Source organism: Lathyrus oleraceus, chromosome 3 (assembly GCF_024323335.1).
Source record: "Lathyrus oleraceus cultivar Zhongwan6 chromosome 3, CAAS_Psat_ZW6_1.0, whole genome shotgun sequence".
Classification (NCBI taxonomy): domain Eukaryota; kingdom Viridiplantae; phylum Streptophyta; class Magnoliopsida; order Fabales; family Fabaceae; genus Lathyrus; species Lathyrus oleraceus.
The window spans coordinates 227,470,548-227,489,362 of record NC_066581.1 but is presented as its reverse complement, the minus strand read 5'-3'; positions in this window follow the sequence as shown (position 1 = coordinate 227,489,362).

Below are 18,815 nucleotides of genomic sequence, written 5' to 3'. Positions count from 1 at the left end.
TTGGAATAAGGGTTGTTCTTTTTGAAATTCGCAAGTTAGACTTCTTCACTTAACCCTTCCAAAGAGCACATTCTGTTTGCATGTTCTCCTTCATATAAATCACAAATAAGTGCTTGTACATGGCTCACGTTAGCTTTACTTAAACTTCTTTCAGCTAGTTTTTTATTTAACAATTTAATTTGAGCTAACAATGCAGTGTGAGTATCAACAACTAACATACCTTTGGGTGTGCCGAAAGTTTAAATTTTTACTGACCTTTCATTTTTTGAACGATATTCATTCAAGCACATCTTTTCAATCAGGTCTTTTACTTGTGGTTCGGTCATTGATCTGATTGTGCCTCCAGCGGAAGCATCTAACAATATGAGTGTCTGACTCTTGAGACCTTTGATAAAATTTTGCATTTTCTCCATGTTGCTCATATTATGATTTGGGTATCTACACAATAAAAGTTTGAACCTTTCCCATGAGTCATATAGCATTTTAGTTTCCCGCTGCTCGAAATTGACAATTTTCGCTCTTCACTCAGAAAACTGAGTGGTGGTGAAGAACCTTGTAGCGCTAAATTCATGACCATCAAGATATGGATAAACTTGACATCAATAAAACCAGAGTCGCCACTGTGCTTTTATTGTTTCCAAAGGAAAAGGGAAAAGCACGAACAAAACTCAAAGATAAGAAGTTTTCAAATTAAAACTAATAAAATATAAGAGATTACAGGTAAGGGGGTTGGTTACATAGAGGGAAGGTGTTAGCACCCAAAATGTCCTAGGTACTCCTATGGAGCCCTTTTTTGTATGCAAATGTTTTGGTTAAAATAATGTTTGGTAAAAATATAGAGTGTGTGTATGTCTGTCTGTGTGTGTGGGGGGGGGGGGGGGGGGTGAGGAAAGAATTCATTAATTATATTTTTTGTGGTTGACAAGACCTTCGGTCTTATGCCTACATACCAACATAAAAATGAGGGATCAAAACTCCGTAGTTCGTGGTAAAAATTTCAAAGAAGTTGGTGAATTGATTTTAATCAAAAAGTTTAAAAGAAAAGGCACAAAAGACCGAAGACTTGAATGGGGTTGTTAGTTCTTTTTTTCTTTTTGAAATTAAAGTCAATATGGTTAAGTTTATTTACAATTTTGATTTAAGAAAAAGTTTAAAAATTCAATGGCATAAGGCCAAAGTTTCTAATCATTAAAAACATGTCCAAGTTGGAAAACACAAACAGAGAAGGTTTTGAAAAGATGGAGATATTTGAAATTTAAGAAGTGGGATGAGATGAAGGGATTATCCTAGACAAAATTAAAAGTCAAGAGTTGAAAAGTTCTGACAAATGGGATGTAATCCACAAGACAAGAATGTCAGATAGAAACCCATTTTCCTTTGGACTTTTAAGCAAGAAACAAGCATAAGCAATATCCAAGAAAACCATATGAAGACCAAGGAATCAAATAAAGACAACCATAATATCTAAGCAAACACTCTAATAGCTAGCAGTCTTCAATGTCTTCCAATGTATCAGATAAAATATTCCTTAGGGTAAATTCAAAAGCAATCATCAGACATAAACAAAAATAACAGCATAATAAATTAAGCACAGAGACAAAGTGACAGATGAACCAAGGCCACTCAAGGTCTACATCAGATGAAAGGCACAACCAAGGATAACCCAGTCTCAGATGGTGGCATTGACCAAGTCCTCAAATCATAGGGAAGTTGCCTACTTCTAAGTCCAAAAGTTCAGATCATGTCGAACAGTCCACCATGATATTTTTTAGGGTTTTTGTTGTTATTAGGTGTTTTAAGGTCCTAAGACCACAAACAGAGCAAAATCACGAGCACACAATATATACAATCACAAGATATGGCTCAAGTGAACAAAATGAAAAGGACTTGAAACATAAACAAGTTGCATGAAATGTAAATGGCAATGAATGTTAAAGGTATTGAAATTTAAAGTGCATTAAGTAAATGACTTGAAAGTAAAGCAAAAATTAATAAATAGTTAGTCAAATAATAGTGAAGAGTTTTGATTGATTAAGTCATTCTTTGGAGAACACTCAACCATTCATTCACAAGTATGAATACATGAACCAAGACATCATCCATGAGAAGGGCTCCAACTTGGATAAATCAATAAGTATGCCACTAGATCTCATGAAAGGAAAAAATGTCAAGTTTTCACACAATACCATGAAGAATGGAAGACTTAGAATCTCACTTGCAAGAATGTTGTGCCTTTTTGGACAAATTTAGCTCTATGTTAAGCAATCGTAATTGGACTTATGTAGAAGTCACAACTATCTGAGGTCAGTCAATAAAAATATAGGTGTTAATGCATGTTAGAGATTTGGTACAAAGAACCAAACTCCTAAAACATACCACACACCAAAAAAAAGGGAGGGACCTATCTCAGTCAGGCTCATATTGAATCATCTGACACAAGGTCATTGATGAATCAGCTAGCATTAGACATGAAGAGAATTTATTGGTCAATGATGGATTGGGGAAGAATATGGATGAAGATGAAGAGGGAAGGGGAAATAGAAACCCAAATTGATCATAGGAGGAATTTCATCTGATCAATACTATCCATTCAAATTGGGGGATGAAATGTACATTTCATCAACCCCCTAAATACAATAGTATTGGTAAAAAAAAAATTCAAATCAACCATGACCAAGGCCAAGCATAAAGTCAAACATCATAAGATCAATTAAATGGCTCAACAATTTTAAAACAATTATTCAATTAAGAATCAAATTTAAAATGAATTAAAATGCATTTTTAAATGGACAAAATCTCAAATCCCTTCAAATCACCAAATAAATGGCCAAGGGATTTATCCTAGATTAAACAAGATCAAAGGACCTTAGACAAAAAAAATTAGAATATTTGGAAAGTCAAAAGTATTTTAAAGTATTTAAAAAACAAGTCCAAAATCATTTAATTCACAAAAAATATCAAAATTAATCCAAAAAATGATTTTAATTCAGAATGTGGAAGAGAAAAATATTTAAAGATTTTTGGGGAAAGTCCCATATTTTTTCGATTAAAAATAAAATTTATATGAATTAAATAAAATAGAAGCAATTAAAATATCAGAAATTAAAATAAAAAGCAAAAAAAACAAGGGTCATCAGATCTCCCTCATTAATTGAGGTGCCAGATCTGATGGCCACGCGCTTAAGGTCTGCCATGTGCCAAGTCAAACGCATGGGAACTATGGTAATGCAAACCAAAGGCTGAGATTAGATCATTGGACCAAGATCAGATGGATGAGAGGAAGCCAACTCACCACCGGAGCTAGGGCTCCGGTCATCTTCTCCGGTGAACCTCACCAAACTGGTTCACCACCAACCTCCACAAGGATGGAAAATTGATACACTAATCGAAAGGAAAAATGCTCAAGAGTTCAAATCTGACCTAAATTTCTCCCAATTCCAAGTATATTAAAAGATACATAGATTTGAAATTTGAGGTGCATGATTCGAGTTGCTTCGGTTTGGCCTCAAAGCAACTCAATCTTGTTGCCTACATTAGTAGATCTTTAGACAACCAAAGATCAAGCAAAATAGTTAAGAATTGAGGGAGAATCGAAGAAGAGAAAATCCAGAAAATTCACCTTCGGCTTGCTTTAATTGAGCTTGATGTTGCTTCCAATTTGCTTTGGCTCGCCTCTAATAACTTGTAGGAAGTGAAATGGATGATTAAGAAGCTTGGATTCTTGGAGCTTCAATTCCAAAACAGAATGAGAATTGAAACTCGATTTCAAATGAAATCTTTAAGTTTATCCTTTAATGGAGGTTAGGGAAGCAACAATGCAAATCTTGGGCAAGAGGGATCTCCATTCTGATCAGCTAGGGCATGTATTTATAGTCTACACATTCCTTTCCACACCTTTCCTCAAAATGTCAAAAATAGAAACTCTTGGTTGCATGCTTGCATAGGCGTGTGATAGGCTCGTTAGATGATGCTAAAAGGTCCAACATTATATGTTAATCAACCTGAAATGATAACATGTGATCATGCATTAGGGAAATGGAAATTGGACATTGAACTTACCAAATGAGGCCAAACATTACACCCATGCGCAAGCCACTAAAAATGCTCTAAATGCCATGATCTTGGATGTTTTGGAAAGATAACATGAAGGGGAGAAACTTTGCTGTTGAAGACTTGTTCATTTGGAATTTGGATCGTGATAAAATTTGAGGTGGAAGTTGGAGAAATCAAACATGGTTGAAAATTTTCTAAGTATAAAGTTAAATGACCACTTCTTCCATCTTAAATAACTTTTGCTATGAGGTTTAATTAATATACGACTAAAGGTTTGTGGCAGGGTTTGGATGACTTTCTTTACATTTTTAAAGTGATAAGTTGTACTTGATACTAAATTGAGCATGCTTTATGGTAGATCATTGCCCTAGGTGAAAACTTGAGCCCTATAATGATTGAAATACTAATTGTCATTCTTTTTTTTTTTCATGTGTGATTTCACTCATGTTTGTTAGTTATTTGAAAACTTGACTTGACTCTTGTAGGAACTTCAAATTCACATTCTTACATTGATATGGTTATGGTTTTTGTTTTTGTTTTATTTAACTACTAGGCAAATAAGCCTACCTTAACATTTTTATTACTTGTTTGAAGCTCATTTGAGCCTGATTATGTCATTCTTTGTTTTATAGTTCATCACAAGCCTAGAGTGAAAAATGATTGTATAGCCTATTTAGGTGGATAAAGGAGTTTTACTTTAGAATTTTTCAAAAAAAAGTGAAAAAGAAGAAAGAAAAGTCGTGTTACTATTATATTTTTCTTATTACTTTCTTTTTATAAAAAAATATAAGAAAGTTGATTAAAAATTAATAAATTATGATATACTTTGAGAATATTTATATCTTGTGAGAATCATATCATTTATGATGCATTTTTTGAAAAACTTGTCCACTTATTTTCTTTGCTTGTGATAAAAAAATGTTCATGATTGTCATATTCTTTTAAGTTCAAGATGAGAATTTTGCTTGCAACTTTGCATTCTTAAAAGTTTTTGAAATCTCATGCTCTATTTTTTTTATCTTGCTTAGAGTCTTGAACCTAAATTTTGCTTGAAAAGAAAAAGTTTAAGCAGGAGAATTTGACCATTGCATTTTGCCACATCTTTTTGGACTTACACTTCAATATTTTAAAATCTTTGAGTCTAAGATTAGTTGTAAGTATGTTTTTATATTTTGGGTCATAATTGAGTTCGAATTTATTTATTTTCAATATTATTTGTATTTTGATACTTCCTCATTATACAGGTCAAAATTTAATCTACGTGTATTGGATTAACGCAGACGAGTGTGCATTAAAAGTCTAAGACACATGAATACATATTTTGTGTTTATGCCAAATACTAATTCAAAACTCTATTAAGCTTAAAATGTGATTTACGTGATAGACCTGAAGCCTTAATAAAGAAATATTTATTTTTGACAAATTAGTTTTTTTCCGGCATTATGCTCTTAGAATCTAGACTTTGTACTCACTTTATATCTTTTCGACAAATAGAGCACATATGGCTTTTTTTTACATAAAAAATTATCTCTCATTGATAAAACAAAGAAAACTTTATTGTTTTCAATTTAACATGATTTTGATTCCTTAATTTAATCGTAGTTTTACGAAGCTTGATCGTTAACTATATTTTATAGTTCATTGTGATGCTTATTCAAGTCATATGAACAAAATTTGTATAAGTTTAACTTCCGCTTGTTTGACCAACTCTATAGTTAAAGAGGAATACAATCCTAATAAAAAACTGAACCCGTAAATAAGTTTTGATATATTTGAAATTGTTTAACTAGTGGATTAGTCTTTTTTTTTTATCATACGTCCTTTTTTTCATTGTTTTTCCAATTTTCTTAACCTAAACTCAATTTTCAAAATACCATTTTTTAATTGATTATAATTTTGATTAGTTGAGTTAAAAGTATGTGTAAAACGCCTTTGAGTTATCTCCATACATTATGTTTTAAACTCATAAGCACTACATGTTATCTTACGAATAGAGTTTTGATAAGACATATTCTAAAACTTATTTCCTATGAAATTTATTTGGGAAGGAAACTAAGTATCTCTCACCTTCATGTATTCATATGTAAATATTTTATCCTAAACAATGAGAATGATAATCTTGGTAAATCTGATTCTAAGCTGGTGGGGGTGTATTTCCTGGTTATTCCATTTCTAGTAAAGGTTTTCAAATTTATAACAAAATGATCAGGTCTACCGAAGAATCTATACACATTATTGATTGTAGAGGTAAAAGTTATTGATTATACATGTATTCTGGAGAAAATCGTCTTATAAGATAAAAATGTAAATAACGAAAACATATCAGTCTCGCCAAGACCTACCCAAAGAATGTAAATCTTCAAGAGAGCGTCCTATTGAAATTTTCATACGAGATATCTTTAAAGGAATAGCCACTATACACCTTCTAATATAGGTATGTCAAAATATGACCTTTATTTTAAATGAGGCAAATGACATAAATGAAACTTCCATTTATGAAAATTTGTCACTTTAATCTAAGAATAATTAAATTAATTTGAAGAAACAATGTTTGGAAGTTTGTTCCTAAACTTAAAACTAATATAATGATTGAAATCAAATGTGTATGTCATAACACATTTGATAAAAGTGGTATTATTTTAAGTAACAAATCAAAAATTGTTGTGAAAGGTTACAATTAATAGGAGGGCATATATTTCAATGAAACATATACTCTTGAAGCTATATAGAAGTCATTCATATGCTTCTTGATTTCGCTTGCGTTATTAGTTTTAAACTATTCTAAAAAGATGTTAAAGTATGTTCCTATATGACTAAATCCAGGATGAAGTATATGTTGATCAATCCCCTATTTTAAAAACATTACTTTTCAAAATTATATTTTCAAGATGAAAAGGATCTATATGGGTTAAAATAAACTCGTTACGCTTGGTATGATCATTTGAGCAAATTTCTAATTGAAAGCAATTTTTAAAGGAAATATGATACAAACTCTTTTCATTAAAAATATAAGCATGAAATTCTTCTTTTTCAACTTAAAAAAATATAATCATGTCATTCTTCTTGTTTAAATAAATATATGTGGATGATAATATTTTTGGTGCTACCAACGATTTTTATATAAGGATTTTTCTAACATCATGCAAAGTGAATTTAAAATGTCTATCATGGATGAGCTTCATTATTTCCTTAGTCTACTAATTCATCAAAAAAATGAAATAATTTTCATAAATCAATCAAAATATTATAAAGAACTTCTTCTAAGATCTGGGATGCAAAATTCCAAAGAAATATCACCTTTCGTGAGCACTTCATGTTTCCTAGACAAAGATGAGGGAAGTAAGTAAGTACAAGAAAAAACTACGGAGGTATGATCGATTCCCTTATTTACCTTACACCAATCGTATTGATATCATGTATAGTATTTTCATATCTGCGTATTATCAATCAAATCCAAAAAAATCATACCACTCTATGATCAAACGCAATATGAGGAGGTATCACATTGGAACACAACACATGGGCTTATGGTATCCAAAAGGGATCAATTACATTTTGGTTGGATACTCTAATTCAGTTTTTGTAGGATGTAAAAGGGGTCGAAAAAGTACCAGTTGAACTTGCCACTTTTTATGGCAATCCTCTTGATTACATGCATTGTAAAAAAATAAGCAAGTGTTGCATATTTACAGCTGAAGCAAAATATGTCAATGCAGGTAATTGTTGTGCATAAATAATTTGGATAAAACAAGGTAATTGTTGTGCATAAATAATTTGGATAAAATAACAGTTAAGTGATTATGGTATAAATATCGGAACAATCTTGATTATCCTAGCGCAATAAATCTAAAAAAAGTCTAGTATTTCATTCTAAGACTAAACACATTGAGATTATGCACTATTTTATTCGGGATCATGTTTTAAAAGGGGATTGCTTGATTGAATTTATCGAATCGTATAATCAACTTGCATATATTTTTATCAAACTTTTACCTAAAAAAATTCCTTTTCTAAAAGAACGAAATTAAGAATTTTAAATCAATCTGCATCGAGTAATTGTTCAATATGCATCATTTACTTTTTTATTTTTACTTTTCCTATTTTTTGATTATGTCAAAGATTGAGAAATATACTCTCAAGGAGAGTTTTAGAATTGCAAAAATTATGAAGTTATATATGAATTGTTAACTTTGTCTCTACTCCTTTATATAATGTTGATATAATATAATGTTGATAATTATATCAAGTGTGTAGATTAAATTTTTTATAAAATAAAATTGAATATATATATATATATATATATATATATATATATATATATATATATATATATATATATATATATATATATATATATATATATATATATGAAATTATTTGCAAACATACCAAAGAAATAGGTAAATTGGATATCACTTTTGATAAACAAAAAGGAGTGTATAATAAGGTTGGTTTAGAATATCAACTTAAAAATAATGCTGAGTCATTTAGTTAGTTTGGTCACGTGAGTAAAACCAATAACTTTCCTAAATGTACTTATTATCATACAAAAGTTCATATTACTTCATATTATTTCTTGAAGAAAAATAATGAATTAAATATGACCTGGAGTCCTATAAATAATATGTTTTTTATTAATGCAAGAGGGTCCAAAAATATTTGGATTCTAATAGTTAAAAGTTAAATATATGATGCAGCGGAGGTGAGTTTCACAATGTCAAACTCCAAACAATTATATATCATTAATTGTTCAAAGCACTTAATCATAAAGCTTAATGAGTTTTTATCCTCCGTTCTAAAAGGGGGATATAATATCTCATAGAGTCGTCTTAAAAAATAATTATGAGAAAAATATCCTTATAAAAAAGATAAAATAAAGTGGATGTCTCCTATAGTAAAACTTTCAGAGAATTTCTAAGAAAATTATGTATTAAAAAATTTTCAAAACGGAAGAAAACTCTTAGGACTTGTTTGAATGAATTTTAATTTTTAGTTTTTAAAGAATAATTTGTAAATCAATTTAAAAAATAATTCTGAAGAAATAAAATAAAAGAAAATGTTCCGTTCTGAATTCAGAAATATGCAAAGTCATGGAAGTTGCAGCGAAGGGGAGCTTTCGATGCATAAGAGCTGGGAATGTACCTACAAGATTAGCACTCAGATGCTCAAGTTAGTATGTGAACGATAGGAGATTATTCAAAGTGCGTTTGAAACTTGTTAACTGGAATGGCGTCATCCATATATATATATATATATATATATATATGACTAGAATAACTACCTCGCTATCTTCTTGATGTGGAATAAAGATGACCTTAGGATGCGTCGAAGGTGCGAGTCTCGTACTTATAGGATTTTGGGGGTCCAATGACCTGGAGAATAATCCATAAGTTTAATAATCCAGGACAATACGTCTTGCGGTGGTCGGGTAAAAGGGGATATGATCAACCCAAAACATTTTCCCCCAAGACTTCCAGAGGTTTTAGGGACCGAGAGGTCTTTTAGCAGTATTGGTTGGTCATATCGAAGACCTATCTAGGATGCATAAAGTATTTGAAACATTTAGAGTACTTTGCAGGAGTAATAAGTACCTTTAATGTTTCTTTGTATGTGGTTTGTTGTCTCCCTAAGCCGTCAACACGTCACCTCATATACTTTGCAAGTTGCTTTATTTTGGCTTAGAAGTGTTAGATAATATGTAATTGATCTTTAGTTATATTTGGGATATGGATAATTTAGTCTATTTATGTCTTATTATATATTCTCTTTGTAACCCTTATTTGCATAAGTTATGTTATTCATATTATTAAAACTTTAGTCTCTTCCTCTCTTTTCTACTTTGTATCCCTGCTGTTAATATGGTATCTAGAGCTTGGTTTGATTCTCCTTGAACTAATTATTTCTTCCGCTATTGAGTTCCCAAAAAGTTGAGAATGTATTTGTTTTGATTTTATAATTATAAGTTTATTGAATAAAATATCTTTATGTTGAATCTCTAAATTGTTCTTGTATTTCTCCAAGTTTTGTGTGCATGAAGATCAGGATTGAATCTCTCTCTATCTATATATATATATATATCTATATATATATATATATATATATATATATATATATATATATATATATATATATATATATATATATATATATATATATATATATATATATATATATATATATATATATATATATATATATATATATATATATATATATATATATATATATATATATATATATATCCGATCCTAGGGGTAGGTCACCAAGACTACCGTTTAGGGCTTCATTTTTCTATTTTATATTTATATTTGATTTTACATAATAACTTTTATTTACAATTTTTTGTAAATTATTTTATCTATCAATTAAATAATAACATATATTTAGAATATATATAATAATATGTATTATTTGTTTTGTTAATTTAAAAATCACATGAATAAATAATATATTTTTTAAATTTTTAATATAGTAGAAGATTTGATATTTATTGTTTTTTAATTATGAATTTTAAATAATAAGAAGAATATTTAGATGAGTTAATTTTATTATCAATTAAAATAAAATATTCAATAAAATGCATTATAATAATTTAATAATTTTATATCCTAAAATATCTAAAATAATTAATTTTAAAAATATATTTTTATTAGATTAAAAATATTTAATTTAAATTTTGCTTCAGATCTCGAATGTGTTGGACCGATATATAGTTTAATTTTAAGAGGTGGCAGACGTTCAAATTCGAGCTCCTAACGATACCAACTAATCTAGTTTAATGGGTAAGGGAAAATATTATAATTCTTAAAATATGCTATGTCAAAAATCTTTTAATGCAATAACTCATTTGCTAGATTCTAGGTATTCGAGGAAAATATGGTATTGAAATGAAACCTATCTTATCCAAATTTTGGATCATAGCAAAATAATTGTTTGGATATGCAAATATAGTATAGATGTCAAAATCTTCGCTGTGAGTGGATGTAGATTGAGAAGCCAGTAATATTCATCAAACAAAGATTTGTTTTTCTGAATAAATCTGTTTCGAAAACAATATTTGGGGTAATTATTAGGTGAGAAAAAGACCTAACGCTTAATAATTAACTAAATAATTTTGATGGTTTAATTTTTTATTGGTAATATTTCAAAATAATTTATTTGTAAAAAACAATAATTTCAATTTTTCAATATAATATTAAGAGTTTAACAATTACATCCTAAACTTTTTTTTATTATGTAAGTAATTTTATAATATTTTTGTTATTTAATGAAATATATGTAGTTCAATGTGTCGTAGAGTAAAATTTGCCCTTCTATTTTCATATATTTATTCAACCACTAACTTGTGATTCATCTACGTTCATTCATATGCATAATTCATTCATACCAACACTTATGAGCATCCTCGTAGATTTAAAGAGTCGAAGTTATCTATACCTAACCAAGCTAGGGTTTTGACTGAGAATCAAACCCTAAGGTTCTTGGTGTTGTGTTCATATGGATCAATCCAGTAAACCCTAATTTCAGGAGGCCACTTGGTTTGAGTTGGCTTCTAGATCCATGATGCTTGTCCTTGTGCACACGACCTTTTGTTTGACTTGAAACCCCAATTCATTAGGGGGAGGTATTAGACCATTACGTCATGCATTATCTATCATCCAGTTAATCCACATGTCTACATGGTTGAGATTTCGTCTGATTCAGGTTTTGGCTCAAGCATTCACATATGCATACTACTTAACATTTCATAAGCCTCTGACTTAGGATGTTTTCAAATTGCATTGGCTCATGGTCCTTGATTCATAAGTTGTGATTGCGATCTAGGATTGATCTCTTAATTCATTTGATGATGTTTCATAAGGGAATTATAAGCCTTTGATTTGTGGTTCATCTAGGTGTCTTGGTCCACTTCATTCAATCAGTTCACAAGTTTGTCTTGGGATTTGTTTGTCACTAGTATGGGATCATCTTGGTTCAAGACATGTAATTGTTCAATTCACATTGTTCATTCACTTTTTTATCATTGCATTTCATTTTTAGAATAGCCATAAGGCTTCCTTGTTTAAGTTACACATTTTTCATTTAGGTTGACTTTTGATCAACGGTTAACTTTTTGGTCAATCAGTTGACCAAAGTCAACAAATCAATATTTACTTCTAAGCATGAACCATGATATCCCTTTCATACATGTTTCACATAAGTATGCCATACATTTTGGAACTTTTCTATGGACATTTGAAAAAAATTCTAATTAACCTTTTAAAAAAAATCAATTCAATTAGTTTTTGAAACTCATTTCTGAGTTAACTTTGTCAAATCTATTTAAAAGTAATCTATTCACCCTTTAAAAAATTATTCCATTAACCTTTTAAACATGAAAGATCCTATTTTTAACTTATTCTAGCATTCGAGCCTATCACAAGCTTAAAAAACCATTTGAATTAAATTAGCATTCAAGTCAATCTTAAGTTAATGTTTAATTTCACATTGATTCAAACATCATATTCAATTATCATTCAATTCCATAAATACAATATATTCCACAAATGATCAATGCAAATGCCATTCAAAAGTAATTTCTTCAACCACTGATACCAGCTAGTCTTAAACACTAGCATTGCTAATATTTAATCTCACTAACAGTCAATAATACATTTCAAACACTAATAGGTTACTAACTATTTTTTAAACTAACTCAGTAACATCACATGTTAACTAATCCAAAAGCACTCTAACTGTTAAACTAACATTCCAATCAAGGTGTTCTTAACAATCTAACACCACCCAACCATTCATAAATCAACTTTCAAGCATTAAAAGTTTTACATTTTAATTCAGAATTACTCAGTTAACTTGTTTAAACAGGACAATTGTAGTTATTTGCTAAAAAGAGAAATTAATAGGAAAAAATCTAGATTATAATAACTAGAGTAATTAGACTAATTAGATAATTAGGCCTAGTTTAGTTTAAATTAAATATTGATTCTAGAACTATCTTCCACATGATGAACTTTTTGGAGAGCTGAACTATCATAACAACATGCAAAGACACACATGGCAACTTTCAACCAGAAATTACTCATAAAAATAAGGAAATGGAGGAGTGTGATAAGATGACATGGGGAATGTACGGGAACCCGCATTATAATGGTTAGAGCAATACAATCATTTGTAATGGGAGTAGACCGCTAGACATCCAACAGAGTAGTCTTTTAAGTGAAGAAGATAAAGATTTAAAGGTACTGGGAAGCAAGGAAGAAGAGACTCAAAGAAACATGCGGGATAGTATGATGGAGGAGAATGTTTGAGCAAGTTTAGTTCTGCAATTATCCTTGTGTTTTGAATATAACAAAGCTTAAGATATATAGAGAATAATTTTGTACTTTAATTATATTGTTAAGTGCGTAGATCATAGAAAATAAATTGACTCTTAAGAAGTCAACTCTGGACGACCAGACTATGAATTATATATGCACTCTAAACCAAAGGAAGACTCAAAGGTGTGTTCAAATGAAAGTCAAGCATCTGAATTATCTAGTCAACGCTTCTGCAAGAACCTATTTAAAATGACTCTGATAATGACTTCGATGTTTCAAGCCTTTGAAGTATTAGGACTCTGAACTCTATAGACACTCAAGTCTTTTTTTCACTTGATTCTGAAGACAGGATCTGAACTCTACTCAAACTTCGTCAACTTATATGAAGCCTCTGACTAGTAGTTAATGACTAAAAGTCAATGACTAAAAGAAGAACATGTGACAAAAGTATAATCAATACAAAAACAAATATCTTTTCCTATACCCTGGAGATCTGAAAAAAGGAGTGTACTAGAGTACCAACATCATTCCTCATGTCCCATCCTCACCACTCTATGTTGCAAGTGTCACCCTAATGTTGTAGAAATAAGTGACCTTCATACATCTGTGATATTAAGGAGTGGAAAATGATTTGGAAAATTGTAGACCTAGAAAAATATAGAAGCTTTATTTGGTTGATGACTCATGATAGGCTCCTTACTAACTTTAGAAAAAGCAAGAAGGGGTTAGGCAATGCAGGGTGCAAATTGTATGGGAATGTTTGTGAAACAACTATTCATGCTCTTAGGGATTGTCCAAAAATCATGCAAATGTGAAAAACTTTAGTGCCCAGTAATATAATGGTTGAGTTTTTTACAGTGGGGTTAAAGGATTGGATTCGTTTAAACATCAAGTTTTTTATGGAGACTGTCGTACCCCAAATTTTGACCATTCATTTTTTCCTTTTTTCAGCTAACTCATATTTTAGATCATATTTTAGATTATTGATAAGTCTAGAGTCCTATACAAATTATTTGTTAAAGCCCAATGATCTAAAAAGTCAAAGGATGATCATTTTGACTCGTTAGGAGTTTTGATCTCATCATACTTTAGTTGCTATTTTTTAGCTTTCTAGGGTATAATTTTAAATTTTGTTTCATATATAGTTTCAATTAATTAACTAATTAGGATAGCATATAATCCTTACTTTAGAAAAGAAATTTGGACTACCTAGAAAAATATTTGGAGTAGGTTTATTATTATTGATTAGAATTTAATTATGATTAATCAGTAAAATTAAATAATTCATTAAGTATTTAAATTATAATTTTTTTAGTGGAAGTTCATTTCGAATAATTGGAGAAGCCTATTTGGTTGAGAACAAGGAATACAAGCATGGGTTTGAGTCTAACATTTTCCACTTGTTAAAGTTTTTTACCTTTTTTCACAAAAATTGTTTTTTATCTTTTTAAATTAATTTTCGCTTTTTTCTTTAATAGTTATTTTTAAAAAAAATCCCTTTTATTTAATAAAAAATAATATAAAAAATATAAAAATATTAAAAGTATCTAGATTCAATGTATTTGGACATAGTCTTCTAGATTTGATTTCTGATTGGTTGTGTTTTTTCACAATTAATTCATTTCTATTTATAATGACCTAATTTGTCCTATAAATAGGACTCTTTTTTCTCACAATTTGAGGGGAATTACACAGAGTTTTACACAAGGTTTTTTCATACGAGTCTCAAACTTTTTGCTCAAGGGTCTCAAACTTTATTTTTACGTTTTAATTCTTTCTATATATTTTTTAATTTAATCTTTTGGCCATATGATAATTTCTAATGACTGTTTCTTTTTATTTTTCCTTGGAAAAAATTATTTGATTAAACTCTCTAACCTGGGGATTACAAAGTCCCAATTTTTTCTTGTTAAATTTATTTTTTACTTTTTATTTTTCCAAACCACATGATGATCATCAGATGGTTTATTTTTCTATTTCATTATTCTTTTATTTATTTTTATCGTAATTTAGATTATCTACTAATATACTTTTTATTTTTACTAATGGTTTTTTACTAATAATTTATAATTTTTTTTATAAATAATATGAACCAATTACTACACAACCAAATGAAGATTATCTGATGGTTTTTCTTTTCAAAATTTATTTATTATATGCAGTTAAATATATCACAATCACTACACATTTCAAATCACAACACTCTTACGATGAATTTTTTAATTAATTTTTGAAAGTGAACATGCATCATGGATGTTGTTGTTGTTCAATACCCATACATAGTAGTAGTAACTTTTTGGATCAATTTGTTGCAACATATTATTCAATTTATGCACTAGCTAAATTATACTTCTACTATACTACCTTTAAGCTATCTTATAATGATAAATTTGAATGATCTCCATTTTTTTTCTTTGCAAAAATGTATACTCTTCCTATTAACAAGAAACTAACATTTACTAACAATTCCCACTTACACAATTTCTACACGCACAATTTCTACACAAAACCCCTTAAGTCTTAATTTTGTACATACCATTTTTTACAAACAAAATTACACAAAATAACACCAATTTTTTCTACTATATCGTTGCAATTCAGTAATATATAAAATATATTTTTTTAGACATAGTATGCATTTTAAATATTTCAATCTAGTAATGTATAAAATGTGCCTTTTAAATATAATTTGCATTCTAATATGATTAGAGTGTTTCCTGCTATAACTATTAAGTTTTTACAAGGTTTGATTCATCATAGTTTGTCCTTAATATATTTGACAAATTCTAACCCTTAAACATAACAGTATCAAAGTTATGACTGACAACAACAACAATGGGAGATCAGAGGAACAACAATTCAAAATTGAACTCGTCGAAAAATACAACTGAAACGGATCACATTGCGGACCACCACATAACCACGCGCCAACCCTGGAATCACCGTGAAACTTCCGCCACGACACAGCAGTCGGCGACTACTGCAATACGAAATCGATAACGACTCACTGTCACGTATGTTAGTTTTTTCTCTTTATAAACTATGCAATTAGTGATTGATTGTTGTTTGAGGATATTGATTGTTATTGTGATATTCTATTTCATTTGATTTTGGATGAGAAATTGAAAAGAGGAGGAAATGAATTAAGAGAGAAGCAGATGCAGACCCGAAGAGAGAGAAAGGATTCCTTATATTTTAATTTTTACTCATTCAATTTTGACTCTATTTGTTTTATTTTTTTATTATTTAATAAATATCTAAACAATATTATTAAATAAAAAAAATCAAATTTCTTTGGATGCTTATCTTAGATAACCAAATCACAATTAATTATAGGGTTAAGTATGAAACTTTTGTATTTTATTTACACTTTTTATAATATATACAAAATAATTCTTTTTTAGTTATCTAAGTGGAATATACAATTGATGACTGAGTTTAAGTGGTAATTGTAAAAAAAATATAATTTGATTGTTTTTTATTATTTTATAAAGAGATAGTTACACTTGTAATTTGATAATTAAATTTTAACGATAAATATTTATTTTATAAATTATATTTAATTCATTAATTTATTATAGTGCTATGAGATTTTTTCTTATCCTTTTATTTATCTTAGATTTTTATTTTAATTATTAATCCAAAATAAAAAAAGATATAATTCATTTTATTAGTTAATTAGGGATTTCTCATTTATTTAATTTAAATTAGTTGTTTCGGTTACTAATGTAAAAAATCATAAAAAATATCAAAATATTCAAATTAGTTCTAAGCAATTAAATTATTCTAGCCATATATTAAATTAAGTGGTCCCTTATTGATTAACACGAATAAAAAACATAGAAAATACTTTTAATTTGTTAATTGACCTAGTCAGATTTTTCTATTTCTTAGATTAGTCTAGGTTAGCTAGTTCTCGTATTTGTTTAAAAATATTTTAAAAAAATCAAAAAAGATAATTAAATAATTACCTAGATAATTATAATGAATAAAATATAATTAATATAATGGGGTAACTTTAGAATGATTAAACATTGTGGAATTAGAGATTAATCCTTAAAAATGGGTTAATATAAATAAGAATAATGGGTTTAACTAAGGGATATAATTAGGGATAATTCATGGGATAACTTGGGATAGTATGAGATAAAATTCTAACCATTTTTAGGGATAAATTTGGAATAGTGGATATATCATATTGCATCTTATTCAATTTATTTTCTCAACTAAATTAAATTATATTTGCAATCAAATGGAATAATAATCAAAGGGATAATAACATGAGATAAAGCATGGGATAAATTTCTAGGATTTTAAGGATAAAAAAAATCAGGGATAAGGGATATGTCATTAACTTTTTTATATTTTTATTAATTGAATGTACAATATCATTATTAATTTTAAAAAAAATTATTAGAACATGAGGAGATATAATTAGGGATAATTCATGGATAATCATGGGATAGCTTAGGGATATCATGGGATAAAATCTATAACAATTGTTAGGGATAAAATCAGGGATTAAAGTCAGGGATAAGGGATATGGTCTTTGGGTTTCTAAATCAAACTTTTAATATTGGAATAATTATATAATATCAATATGGGTCATTTTCTTAAATCAAAGTAATGAGATTTTTTTGCAATCAATCAAAAATGGATAAATTCAAATTCAACACACTTTAAATTGTAAGACCTCTACCCTATTGTATTGAGGCATTTCCTCCAAATCAATTACTTTTCCGCCCCCGATGCGTGAGAACCTTCAAGGGATAAAAACAACCAACAAACCAACATTTTTAAGATGAATTACGGGGCTCTGATCCTTCAATAAATTTGAGGGTACGTAGGCATAAAGTTGTAAGACTCTAGCGAGTACAATAATCAAAAACTTTTTTTCCTTAATTAATCAATTTTCTTTTAAATAATAAAATAATTTTCAATTAAAAGATAAATAATTAACCAATAATAATTAATAAAGCAAACATCTCAAGGACACACTAACCCTTAAATTAAAGGAGAATCATATTAAGTACAATGGAGGTAAGGGGTGCCTAACACCTCCCCCTTACATAACCGACACCCGAACCCAGTATCTCACGTTTAGTTAATAGGTTTTATCATTATTTCCCTTTTTCTTATGAACGAATAAAGAATGGTGGTGACTCTGTCGTTTTTCTAGTCGCGACAGAGACAACAAGAGATAGAGCAATGTGTGGGCTATAGCGTGCCACACTCTTTGGATGAGGCAGAATAAGGAAGAACATGATAACAATCATGTGAGATCAGATGTGCGAGTGCATACTATTTTGACCCGCATACTTGATTATAAGAACACAAAGAACTTAATCACTAAAGGGACTGGAGAAGGAGTGAGGAACAGGAACATGGGGTGGTAACCTCCTCCAAATAAGATGGTAAAGCTTAATACTGATGGCTCCATTGAAG